The sequence below is a fragment of the Rhinopithecus roxellana genome, chromosome 6, assembly GCF_007565055.1.
Source record: "Rhinopithecus roxellana isolate Shanxi Qingling chromosome 6, ASM756505v1, whole genome shotgun sequence".
NCBI lineage: Eukaryota > Metazoa > Chordata > Mammalia > Primates > Cercopithecidae > Rhinopithecus > Rhinopithecus roxellana.
The window spans coordinates 78721628-78735770 of record NC_044554.1 but is presented as its reverse complement, the minus strand read 5'-3'; the positions used below and the strand labels follow the sequence as shown (position 1 = coordinate 78735770).

General features: G+C 43.1%; 1 protein-coding gene and 1 non-coding gene across 3 annotated transcripts in view; both read right to left on the bottom strand.

The window, feature by feature from the left end:
• Positions 1-14143, bottom strand: part of HECW1 (HECT, C2 and WW domain containing E3 ubiquitin protein ligase 1) — a 461143-nt gene that overhangs the window by 371673 nt on the left and 75327 nt on the right. The gene's annotated exons all lie outside the window — the stretch shown is intronic.
• Positions 7862-7923, bottom strand: LOC115898452. Its single transcript, XR_004058186.1, has one exon. It is a non-coding gene; the product is annotated as a U7 small nuclear RNA (small nuclear RNA).

Sequence of the window (14143 nt, the reverse complement as noted above, 5' to 3'; positions counted from 1 at the left end):
TCTTCAAGCTAGATCACACACACACACCCCTCCCCTATCACAAATGTCCTTCTTCCATGTTTCAAAATAACAGAGGTGTATCTTCGCTACTGTGAATCTTACATAGACTCTGGAAATAAAAACCTTCTGGAAAATGAAGAAAGCGTTAATGAGATCATGTCCTTGTGAAGCTTCCTTCCATCGAGGCACTTTGGTAAGGTTTCTCATCTTGCTGGCTTTGTAACTATTTTTGTTTAGGGTAAAGCATGGAATCAGAGTCAGAGGTGAGCATGCTGGGCCATGTTGCTATGTTTGATAATAAGACTTACTACCCAACAGGGAGGCAGAAGTGGTAATAAGTTTTGAAGACCCTGTTTCTTCTATTTCCCAGCTGAAGCCAAATTGCTCCTGCAAGAGCTGGCTATAAGAGCAGAGCAATGAGCCCAGGACAAAACATTGGCAGCAGAAGAGCTTTATTTCATCAGACAAGAGAACATGGCAAAGCTCTTTGTCTCACCTGTGTATTTATCTTAGAAGGTAACCTCAGAAGTGGGATGGCCATCTCAGCACACACATTAACACAAAGGGTTTGAATCTAAATAATTGGGAGGTAGGATTTCCCAACAGAGAATAAATCTGACTTGGTTGCTGGATTTGCTGAAGAGGACTGGCTTTGCAGATTTTGTTAAAAGGTGACCATTTTACTAATTGAGTGACATGAATGAGCCAAAATTTACCATTCTCAAGTTTTTGACAAAAGTATTTTAAAAGAAGATTTAAAAATACTGCATCATATTACAAAAGTGTACTAACTGAACAATATTTCAATCTTACTTTTTCTAACAGTATTAATCAATTATAGAAGGTATCTGTAATAAAATAAGTATAATTAATGTCATTTAGGAAAGCATTTTTTGGTAGATGTTCCAGAAACTGAGACAATGACTCTAATTTGGGCCAATGAAATCTGTTTGAAAGTTAGCTGGTTTCTAGTACTTTTAAAAAATAAAGGAGAACCTAATCAAATTGTCAGATAATAGGACCTAAAAAATAATTTTTTGTGATTTTTGGCACGAGCCCTGGAAGGAGTTATAAAAATTGAGTGACGCGGCCAGGCGCGGTGGCTCACGCCTGTAATCCCAGCACTTTGGGAGGCCGAGATGGGCGGATCACGAGGTCAGGATATCGAGACCATCCTGACTAACACGGTGAAACCCTGTCTCTACTAAAAATACAAAAATTAGCCGGGTGTGGTGGCGGGTGCCTGTAGTCCCAGCTACATGGGAGGCTGAGGCAGGAGAATGGCATGAACCCGGGAGGCGGAGCTTGCAGTGAGTGGAGATCGTGCCACCGCACTCCAGCCTGGGTGACAGAGCGAGACTCCGTCTCAAAAAAAAAAAAAAAAAAATTGAGTGACGCTTAGTGACTTCCTCTATTCCTATGTACTTATTCACAGATTATTACCATAACCATGCCCCTAAATACAAACAGAATTAAATCTTAAAATTGCCCTACTTACAACAGTGAAATTAAAAAACAACCACAACAACAAACCAAACATATATATATATAGAATTGATGCCAAAACTGTCTCATTTTAACAGGAAATAGCCCTCAGTCGTGGGTACTGGAACACCAGAGAAATAAAAGCCCCTTCCTACTCAGTAAGAGCTACATTTCAGATAAAATTCTGTATTTTTTCTACTAAAAATGTATAACATGTGCGATCAACTGTGTATGAATCACAACTGTAAAATATATTAATCTAGATATTTCTCATATATAAAAACTGTTTACAAAGAATTAAAAAAATGTAATTCTCAGTATGTACTTATTTTTGTTGACAGGACATATGACATAGTGATGAGGAAGACTTCCTGTCAGAGGGATATACTGTATTAGGATAAAATGCAGTGGGGTTGGTGAAATAGAAATGTAAGTTCCAGGGGGAAAAGAATAATGTAAATATTCAGCTGTTAATGAAAAGCTTTCCATGTATTTTATTTTATTTTTATTGCTTTTTTTGAGATGGAGTCTTGCTCTGTCACCTAGTCTGGAGTGCTGCGGCCGGATCTCAGCTCACTGCAAGCTCTGCCTCCCGGGTTCATGCCATTCTCCTGCCTCAGCCTCCCGAGTAGCTGGGACTACAGGCGCCCGCCACCACGTCCGGCTAGTTTTTTTTTTTTTTTTTGTATTTTTTTTAGTAGAGACGGGGTTTCACCATGTTAGCCAGGATGGTCTCGATCTCCTGACCTCGTGATCCGCCCGTCTCGGCCTCCCAAAGTGCTGGGATTACAGGCTTGAGCCACCGCGCCCGGCCTACATGTATTTTATAAACTGATCATGGAAACTCTTGAAGTCTATAATATTCAGATTCCATAGCGTATATATTCTTACACAGATAACTTTATTGTAAAATGTCGATATTTAAGTAAATACAGATAATATACTTTGATACTGATTAGACTTATGAAACACATTTTTTAAATGTCAACATTAAAAGTGCAAAACTCGTAAGTTGAAGGGAGAGCTAAAGACAGGTGGGCAAACTGTAATCATAAGAGACCAGGCGTGCAAAAGGGAAGCAGAGAGGCTGTTCCCTGAGTGGGAGCTCTCAGCTTGCCTGGAGAAAACTGTGGAGAGAGACAGTGTGCAATGAGGGTCTGGAGGGTTCTCCGTGTGGAGGCAGGATATTTTCACTCTCTTATATTGGATTTGAGGTCATTCCAGGCTTTGGAAATGGGAAGGGAAATGGTTTAGCTTAGCATTATTGAACAAATACAAGGTAGGAAGCACGCCATGAGAGCCTTCAGAGGAACAATAGACAGCTAGCTCTTGATGATGAGAACGCTGGAGAGGGTGCCTCCTACTTCACCAGTTCTCTGGGGAGAAGAACATGGCCAGCCCAAAGGGATCTCAGGAGGACTGCGGGTGTGCGAGGATGTGTGTGTGCACGTGAGTGTGGAGTGTGTGTGAGAGAGTGTGCAAATCTATAGTGTGTGTGAGTGTGGGGTGAGTGTGCAAATCTGTATTGTGTGTGTGGGGTGTGTGTGTGTGGGGTGTGTGTGTGAGATAGAGTGTGGGGTGTGTAACTATGGTGTGTGAATGAGTGTGTATGACTGTGGGGTGTGTATGGTGTGTGTGGTAAGTGAGTGTAACTGAAGGGTGCGTGTGAGATAGAAGAGTGTGGAGTGTGAATGTGGGGTGAGTGTGGTGTGGTGTGTGACTATGGTGTGTGAGTGTAGGAGAGAGTGTGGGGTGTGTGACTACGGTGGGTGTGTTAGGGTGGGTGAGTGTGTGAATGTGAGTATGAGTGTATGTAAGAGAAGACTGGTGTGTGTAGGATGTGCTTGTGTGTGGGGGGGGTGTATGACTATGATAGGTGTATGTAGGGTGTGTGTGTGTGTGACAGAGTATAGGGTGAGCATGCAAATATGTGTGGTGTGTGGGGGTGTGTGTGTGAGTGGGTTTGTGAGACTGTGGGATGTGCGACTATGGTGGGGTGTATAGGGTGAGTGTGCAAATGTGTGTGGTGTGTAACAGTGGTGTGTGGGTGTGTGTGAGTGTGAGTGGGTGTGTGAGAGACTGTGGGATGTGCGACTATGGTGGTTGAGTGTGTATAGGGTGAGTGTGTGGATGTGTGTGGTGTGTGTGAATGTGGGGTGTGTGTGTGTGAGAGTGTGGGGTGTGTGACTATGGTGGGTATGTGTAGGGTGAGTGTGTGAATGTGTGTGGTGTGTGTGAGTGTGGGGTGTGTGACTATGGGGGGTATGTGTAGGGTGAGTGTGTGAATGTGTGTGGTGTGTGTGAGTGTGGGGGGTGTGTGTGTGTGAGAGTGTGGGGTGTGTGACTATGGTGGGTATGTGTAGGGTGAGTGTGTGAATGTGTGTGGTTGCGTGTGTGTGGGGTGTGTGACTATGGTGTGTGTGTGTGTAGGGTGTTGGAGTGTGTGCGTTGAGGGTCAAGATGACTTAGGGGCAATGGCAGGAAAGACCTGGGTTGTCATTGCTCAGACTGAACGGGGCGGCCACAGCTGACTTAATCAGGGACCCAGTGCCGGAATCAGGGAACCAGTGCGGGCTCCAGGGGCCTGTGAACCAGCGCCTCTGCTGAGAACCCTGTGCTGGGTTTAATGCTCTGCTGTCGCCATCTTGAAATCCTTAATAATTTTTGCACAACCTGTCCCGCATTTTCCTTTGTCACTGGGGCCACAGTTATGTTACCAGTCCTGGAAGCGGTCTCCCTTGGTCAGAGGCCCCCACCTGCCCAGCATACTGACATCCCCTTCACCTTACCGCTCCTCTCCCAGTGGGCAGAGTCCTGCTGATCCTTGTCTTACCATGTGCCACACCTGTTCTTCATGCAGCAGTGCCTCATACAGATTTAGGGGCTCAGAAAATGGAGAAATCGTTCAGGGCTGGGGGAGCTGTAGAAGTTTATTTAGCAGAGGCAGCGATTGCTCTGTGCCAAGAGGCAGGTCCCACCCTCTCCTTGGGCCACTGTGCACGGTCCTGGGCATCTGTCCACCCAGGACGCATCGCTTTGCAGGGGGTTAATCAATGCCTCTCCACATGTGGCAGGAAGGCGTTCTAGGGCAATGGAGCCTTTCTCTGATTTACATAAAGTCATCATCTGGAAACGGAAACGTTGTTTCTCTGTGTGAGTGTGTGGGGGTGGGTTGGGGGGATTCCGCTCCCTCTTCCACTGAATGAGTGAGTTCCTACCATGGTAAGACTGTGACCCCCACCCATGACCCAAAAAGAAGAGACTTTCCTTTTTCTTTTTGTTCTCATCTTTCCTAATTTTCTTGAGTGTACACAGAACAAGAACTATTTTTTTTTTCTCCATAAGTTCTCCTTTGGATTACATCACACTAGAGAAAGGTGCCCTGGGACCAGGGATGGGGGCTTTTGTGTTCCAGTTAATAGGCCTTTTTTCTTTTCTTTAAGAATTTAATTTATTGGACAATATGAATGAGTTTAAGAGATATGTGCCTGTCCTTTAGCTCACTGATCTCCTACAACCATCGGTGCTTTTATGAATGAATATGATGCACACACTACCATGTATATACTTAAAAATGACTCAAGGGCAGGGGGAAAATAAAACTCAATTTAAAACATAGTTCAATTTTTTTTTCTCACTTTCTGATGTACATGAATGTAAAATATTACAAATTCTTCTTCATATGAGTTTTAAAACTACCATAGATTTAAATTTAATAAACAAAGTATGTAATGTAACTCCAAACTTAATTAAAAACTTGCCGAGCTGACTTTGTGGCCATGCATACTGTGGAAGAAACTATCAAAACACATTCCTAGAGCCTCTCCCTGGAGCCCGGCCCATCTCCCACTCAGGGCAGAAGTGTGCAGAGAGAGTGGCCCACCGCACTTCTTCTGAGGGCGTTAAATCAATGAGGCAGGAGATTCATGCATATGCAGTTATCCTCTGAGAGCCGAGACCTGTGGCAAACTATCCTGGACTCGAATGCTGAATGAGATCATCATAGAGGAGTTGGCTGTCATCAAAACATGGTTCACTTATGCAAAACTGAACAATCGCATGCAACAAACCGTAGACACCGATTAAAATAGTTGTCTTAGAAACAATAAGACCTATTTGGGTTCAGATAAAATCAGGTAAAGATAGAGGCAGTGCCTACTTTTTAAAATTAAAATACCTGCAAAATACTAAACTCTTTAGAATACCAAAATATCAGAATCCCATAATGTGTCAAAATTAAGAAAGAAAACACATATCTCCTAACAGTATTGGAGAGGAAGGAGAACAGTCAATCATTTGCCGATAGGAGGGATTTCACCCGCTATAGCACACTCATGGTAAGATAAGAATAATACAAAGTGGTTGCAGGAGATGTGGAGAATTCCAGGCGGCAGTTTCACATGACTAGCAAAAGGACACTTGAAATAGCTGCAGAAGCTGTGAGCTTATAAAATCCTGAAAAACCAGGGTATGGACCAAGTTGGCTAAGACCGACTGGACGCAACGTGGTGCCGGATTTGGCCTGGGTTTCTCCTAGAACCTCATTATATGCTCATTAACATCCTCAATCACACACCCACCACCTCGTGACAGTTCTGGGAATACCTATATTTGGTGTAAAAATGGGTGGCACCACAGTTCCGAGAAATTTCTACCTTCTTCCAGGAATTTTCATGAATATTCCACCCCTTGGTTAAAGAAACCCATAAAGGTAGCAGCTCAAATCCACAGGGCAAACTCACTCTTTAGTATGCCTGCACTTCCTTTTTTTGAGTATGTACTTTTTGTTTTGCAAATAAATCCCCCAACTTTCACGATGTTTGGATTCATCCTCAAGTTCCTTCTCACAATTGGTGTCAAAAGTCTGGACATCGGCTTGAGTCCAGGTCCTACCGGTATCTGGGGATGACCCCAGCCCACCAGTATCAATGGTGCCAGCCTAAGAGATGGAAGTGATGATGCCCTTGGGCTCTGCTTTCTGGGGCAGTAACATAAGAAGTATGGCTACCAAGCGGGGAGGGCTAGTGGTTGTTCAAGTTACCAGGCAGATCTGCTGCCCTGTGGCTGTGTGGGCAACTTCCTGAGGCAGCTAGCCTTGCCCAGGGCCTGGCCCCCAGGGGACGCCTTTGTGTGTGGATGGAAGTTGAGAGCTCCTTTAGGAAGCCTGACAAGGTGGCACAGACTGTGTGACCTCACATACAGTGCAGTGCACAGCCCTGCGAAGTTTATATTCCCCTTTTAAGACTGAAGCCCCAGTAATGAACACCATACCATTAACAATTCTTTCTTTTTCTTGGGAAATAAATAGAATTAGCAATATGTGACAGTTATCTATTGCTATTAAGTCATTCTTAGGATCTGGGAATCCTGCTATGTAAAAAGTAAATCACACTTGTGGAAGTAAGTAAGGGGAACACAATGATTGCCAAAGTCTTAGGAAAAAAACCTCCCTCATTAAAAAATAGTCCTTCAGAGAAACCTTCATTGGGCCTGCCTCAGATGAGGTAGCAGGGTGCTGAATGCTGGTTGCCACAGCACAGTTATTTTGGCTCAAGGAAGGTAATAAAAGGTGAAGAGTGGCTGGGCGCAGTGGCTCATGCCTGTAATCCCAGCACTTTGGGAGGCCAAGAAGGGCGGATTACCTGAGGTCAGGAGTTCGAGACCAGACTGACCAACATGGTGAAACCCTGTCTCTACTAAAAATACAAAAATTGGCCGGGCGCGGTGGCTCAAGCCTGTAATCCCAGCACTTTGGGAGGCCGAGATGGGCGGATCACGAGGTCAGGAGATCGAGACCATCCTGGCTAACACGGTGAAACCCCGTCTCTACTAAAAAATACAAAAACTAGCTGGGCGAAGTGGCGGGCGCCTGTAGTCCCAGCTACTTGGGAGACTGAGGCAGGAGAATGGCGTAAACCCGGGAGGCGGAGCTTGCAGTGAGCTGAGATCCGGCCACTGCACTCCAGCCCGGGCGACAGAGTGAGACTCTGCCTCAAAAAAAAAAAAAAAAAAATACAAAAATTAGCCAGGCTGGTGGCAGGTGCCTGTAATCCCAGCTACTTGGGAGGCTGAGGCAGGAGAATTGCTTGAACCCGGGAGGCGGAGGGTGCAGTGAGCCAAGATCGTGCCGTTGCACTTCAGCCTGGGCGACAGAGTGAGAAAGGGTGAAGAGCATCCCCTTCCCCTTCTGTTGAAGCATTTGCCTGGTTGAGACCACAGAGCTTGGCCATCTTAAAGGATTTCAGAGAAAGGACAGGGCAGGGACTAGCCAAGAAAAGAAGGTCCTTGTCTCTGATTTGAGTAAGGTTTTACAGAAAAGAAGGGTCCAGGGAGCACACACACAGGTTTATGGTTTTTCTTTCTTTTTTAGGGTAAGGGTGGCTTTCCCGTAAAGACCGGAAAACCTGCTAGACAAATTCTAAAATAGCTGTAATACTAGCTTTACAGTTTTTCATGCACTGCATCTGAACTGATCAGAGAATGAATGAGAATCTCAGATTTTTAAGGAAGAGAAAATCTCACTTTAGTTCAGCATTTTAAAAAATGCCTACTAAGATTAAGATTTAGTGATTAAATGCTGACTAAATACAGAAATTACCATGGTCTTATAAACCAAAAAATAGAATTCCAAGTCCCTCAACTGACTGAACAGATCCTCCACTTGGCCAAGAGGACCCAAAGAAACCTGAAAAACCAGTTCAGGCCATACGGGACACGCCTCACGATACCCTCCTCCCTTTGGAGTTCAGGCATAACTGACCAGCATTAACATTAAAATAGAGATCCCAAGACTGACATAACAGACTCTTTGTAACAATAAGTTACCAAATTCCAAACATGTTTGCAGAGCATCACAGAACACATAGCCAGTGCTGAAGGGAATCAAAATATTTTACTCCAAAATACACTTTTTGACATATTTTAAAATGGCCCTGCAAAGCCATCTCTTGTGGGGGGCATTCACAGTCTGCAAAGAATCTCCTTCCCTTACTAGGTCTTTCTGTTAGAGTACATAGTTAGGCAGACATGAACAGAGCAGGAGAGGCCACCCAGGAATGTCAGCCTGTATGTAACCTTCAGGCAAAGGTCAGGCAGTTGTTAACTATCTCTCTGAAATAATAATTGGTTGCAGCCAGTGCCAGGGAAAGGCAGTCTCCCACTAGATAGAAAATATGTGAAGTGGTCAGGTGCAGTGGCTCATGCTTGTAATCCCAGCAATTTGGGAGGCTGAGGCGGGTGGATCACTTGAGGTCAGGAGTTCAAGACCAGCCTGGTGATGGTGAAACCCTGTCTCTACTAAAAATACAAAAATTAGCTGGGTGCAGTGGCAGGCGCCTGTAATCCCAGCTACTTAGGAGGCTGAGGCAGGAGAATTGCTTGAAACTGGGAGGCAGAGGGTGCAGTAAGCCAAGACTGCACCATTGCACTCCAGCCTGGGTAATAGAGCAAGACTCCATTTAAAAAAAAAAAAAAAGAAAACACGTGAAGATAGGAAGATACAATACATATATAATATTTTGGAAAAAGGGCGTAAGATAGGAGTTTGGCAAGACTGGTTTCTCAAGATACAGGTCACAAAGATCCTGCGGATGAAACAGGACGCCGTAAAGGAGCCGGCCAAAACCTGCTGAAGCCAAGATGGCTACAAATGAAACTCTAGTAGTCCTCACTGCTCATTATTCGCTAATTATAATGCATTAGCATGCTAAAAGACACTCTCACCAATGCCATGACAGTTTACAAATGCCATAGCAATGTCCAGAAGTTACCTTATATGGCGTGAAAGGGAGGGAGACCATCGGTTGCAGGAATTCCCCTCCCCTTTCCTGGAAAACCCATGAATAATGCACCCGTTATTTAGCATATAATCAAGAAATAGCCATAAAAACAGCCAGCCAGCAGCCGCTGGGGCTGCTCTGCCTATGGAGTAGCCACCCTTTTATTACTTTACTTTCTTAATAAACTTGCTTTCACTTTACCCTGTCAGCCGGCTCTTGAATTCCTTCCTGTGTAAAGCCAAGAGCCCAGGTGGCCTTCCAGGCTGAATCCCAATTTTGGGGTTTGCCCTGTGACAGCAAGGATATAGAAATGTATGTACAACCTAAACAGATGGGGAAAGATATCTATTAAAATAAGATCTAAAAAATAAAGTATACCAAAATGTTGACATTGATTGTTACCAGCTGGTAGCATTAAGGACAATGTTTTTTTTCTTTATACTTTTCTATATTTTCCAATGTCCTAAAATAAGCATGCGTAAGTTATTAATATAATTAGGAGATTTAGTTGAATTTATTAAAAGAATCTTCAATAATGTACCACTTTTTCCTTTTTATGACGTTTATCTTTACTTATTTAGTCATTTTTATTGATACATATCAGATATATGTATATTCAATGTACATGTCATATTAGGTTGGTGTGAAAGTAATAATAATTTGATACATTCATATAATCAAATCAGGGTAACTGGAATATCCATCAATTTAAATATTTATCTTTTCTTTATGCCAGGAACATTCAAGTTATTCTCTACTAGCTATTTTGAAATGTACACCCAATTAATGTTAATGATAGTCACCCTACTGATCTAGTAATATTAGGTCTTATTTCTTCTAAATGAATCATGTGTCACTTTTTAAAGAAGCACTAATTATTGGCTAAGCCATCAAAAATGTGTTTTGTACTTTGTGTTTTCCATCAGTCCTCCTATTCTACTGCATAATATGAGTTTGCTGTATTATTTGAGATTATTTGATTCTGCTGAAGAAGACAAGAAAAGCAAATTAAGTGGATGAAAAGCAAGCAAATTAAGACAAGAAAAGCAAATTAAATACATTACATAAGCAATGTAAAAGCATAGATAGTGAGTTAGCAAGTGGTTTGTATGCCACAGGAGAATCTCGTAGTCTGTGTTAAGTCCCAACAGTGAGTAAGCAAATGGCCTATGAGGCCTGGGCAGAATTAATCATATATGCTAAATGCTGACAGTAAATTAGAAACCTGAAATGCTAAAAGTAGAAAATGGAATATATGACAGCAAAAATGTGTTACTTAGATCTAGAAAAGGATGCGTAGACCAAGTTATGAGCACACACCTGTGGGTGACAGCTGGGGCACGCCTGACATTGATGATCCACTGGTGACACCTAGTATGTCCCCATTCTGGCTCTGCATGTGTTTTGTCCAAGAGGTGCAATTAGAAAGCATGGCAGTTTCGCAGCTAACTGGCAAGCTACAGCTATAGGCTGGCTACATCGCTGTAATAGAGCTAAGGTATGTCAGCGGCCTCACTTACCTTCTAGTCTGGGAGTACTCTTGCTCAAACTCAACTCTGGCATCTTAATGACACCATCATTGGACAAGGCTCCTGTGGCAGACAGACAGGACACATGAACTTGACTAGCCCAGGATTTAGGTAGTGTGGGCCTTCCTCCTGCATATATATATATATATATCTCCCCCAAGTGTGTTAATCTACCCCATAGTTTTCGATTGTTTGTGTTTTATATTCATTTAGTAAACTGTGGGATTCAAGCATCTCAATGTGGTCTATGAGCCTTTTTGTTTTGTGATTTCTGGGATACCTTGCTTGGTGGGTACTTGCACCTTCACTACACAGCTGTGGAAGGGGGAGAATATTCTTGCCTTTCACAGAATGGTATTAATACTTGAGACAGACTCCAGTTTGGAATTTGATATGAAGTCACGCAGTGACCTATTAGCAGTCAGAAACAAGACTGGGTCTAAATCAGGAAGGAATAGTTTGCACAGAACAATCCCTTATAAACTTAGAGGCCTTGAATAAGGGAGGAGATGAGTTTGGAACATAGAGGGAGAGCATTCTGGGAAGTGGATCTGTGTGCAGATGGGTCTGTTTGGAAACCTTAAGACTGCCCCATTTGGGATGGTTGGAGCATTTCTCAATCTTTCCCTTAGCAGCAAGCTCTCTGGCCCTTGGAGAGAGTGTAGAAAGATGAGGACTGAAATTATTCCACAAATATATCACTGATCGACTGAATATGAGAAATAGTTCTCAATCCATGGCTCCCCTATATCAATGTATTTCGTTGTCATTTTTCCTTGGAAAATCCCTCAAGCTTATCAGGATTTAGTCGTACAATGAAGAATTACATTATCCCTCCCCACCCCCACTGTGACTATAAAACACATTTCCGGCCAGGTGCAGTGGCTCACACCTGTAACCCTAGCACTTTGGGAGGCCGAGGCGGGCGGATCATGAGGTCAGGAGTTCAAGACCAGCCTGACCAATATGTGAAACCCTGTCTCTACTAAAAACACAAAAATTAGCCAGGCATGGTGCTGCACGCCTGTAATCCCCTAGCTACTCAGGAGGCTGAGGCAGGAGAATCGCTTGAACCCAGGAGGTGGAGGTTGCAGTGGGCCGAGATCGCACCACTGCACTCCAACCTGGGTGACAGAGTGTGACTTTGTCTCAAAAAACAAACAAAACAAACAAACAAACAACAACAACAAAAATTTCCACAGCTGTGACCACAGGGTGTGTGAAAGAAATATCAGAAGTAAAGAGCATTTATTTGCTTTGAATACCCTCAGCAAGTTTTTCTCTCTCCCAATATTGGCTCCTGAAATATTGAATGTTACTAACCTTCCCCTTCTTAGAAAACAAAACAATATACCAAAAGCCCCGAGATTCAAAATATGTTGTAGGTCTGCTCTTGTAATCTATGTACCAGGCACTTTTGGAGCTGGGCAGTGAGGTGACTCTGACTGACATTTTATGAGATGTATCTGCTTAAAGTTTGGTTAATTGCCAAAAGTTTTGTTATCAACTTCCATTGGTAATTGTGCATTTAATACAATATGATAGAAACTCTCTTCTCCAGTGCAAAAAGTTTTCTTAAGTAATGGATCACTTAAAAACAATAAAATGCCTCCAGAAACTTTTAACCCTATGTATTTATTTTTCATAATAAGGTCAAGTTCTCTCTCTCTCTTTTTTTTAATGTGTTTTACTGAATGGGATTCACATTATCTTTACAAGAAGCAGCAGCTTCATGATATCCAGGTCTAGGTTTTTCAAAGTGGAGTGAGCTCTTAGATAACTGAAAGTACTAACAAAGCGACCTGCAGGCAATCTCTTTTTGTATTTTAATGATTTTCCAATAAGCTTTTGTAACAGTCTCATATTTTGCTATTCTCTGTGTCATCTGTGGACCAGCAGTGTCCCTATGGCCTGGGAGCTAATTAGAAATGCAAAGTCTCAGGCCCCATCCTCCCCTACTGAATCAGAATCTGCCCCTTACCAAGCTCTCTGGGTGGTCTGTGTGCACATTAAAATCTGAGTAGCTATGATATGGCCTATTCAGTTCCTATTTCAGTAGCAATTTTAAAAGAGATTCATTCTTTCTTGCTGTCCTTATATTTTATAATATGATGTACTATTTAACTAAATTATGTCATTGTAAAAGTAAGTATTACTGGCATAAACAAGCTTGAGCAAACACACAACTGCCTCTAAGCATTCAGCTCAACTGTGAGAAAGGAAGCGAATGAGTGTAGGATTAGCTGAGTGTGCCTCACCCTGTGGGCAACACTCAGGATTCATGACAGAGGAAAGAGAGCTTCTAGGAATCCAGAGATTGGCTTAAGTGTGGGCTGTTTAAAAGAACCAGTCCTATAATTGTAATTGATATTCACCAATGACTTTTCATGAATTGTTTCTAACTCCCATGACAAGATGGCAGGAGGGTGTTAGCAGAAGGCAGTGTACTGTTGGCCAAGTATCCCCAGTTCTTCCCCCTCCAGCCACTCGCAGGATTGCTCTTTCTGGCCAGATGTGGCTTGGGGGCAGGAGGCTCATCTGGTCAATGAATTGTGAGCCAAAGTAACATGTGTCATTTCCAGCCAGTCCATTTAATTTTTAGTGAACTCCTCAGAGCCCTTAATTTCCCTTGGGCCTAGCAATATCAGAGGTGCCAGCTACGAGCCAGCAAGGAAACACCGTTAATATTTTAGTTGCCTGTGATTCTGGAGTTTCTCACAGCAGATCCTAGTCAGTGCTGACGGAGACAGTATTCTCATTTAGAGGGTACAGCCCTAGGTTATGATTACACTCAAGCACACCATCTATCAGGAGTTAGCTTTAAAATGCCTTCATATGGATGGTGTGCTTGAGTTTAACCATTAACCTAGGATTGGGTAAATAACACTGAATTTCCTTGATTTAAAATCCCCACACACCAATCGTAGAAGTTATTTAGCTCCTACAGGAGTCTTCAGTTCAGAATGTGGCTTTCCTTCAAAAACCTCAATCTAAATCTGTATCAGAGGAGGCTGCTAGTTGATCTATGGGATTTGGAAATAACTTTTCATTAACCAGAGTATTATACAGGCATCTCCAACTTGGAATGAATGGGGCTGAAGAAACTGGTGAGCCAAGAAAACGATCCCTTTGAAGAGATATCCTCAGTCTAGAACCACATTCTGCCCTGTGCCCAGAGAACATCCCTCACCTGATCCCACCGCAAGGTAAGCCTCTCCTGTCATCAGGATATTTGCTTTTTTTTTTTTTTTTTTTTTTTTTCTTGAGACGGAGTTCGCTCTTGTCGCCCAGGTTGGAGTGCAATGGTGCAATTTTGGCTCACTGCAACCACCTTCCAGTTTCAAGCGATTC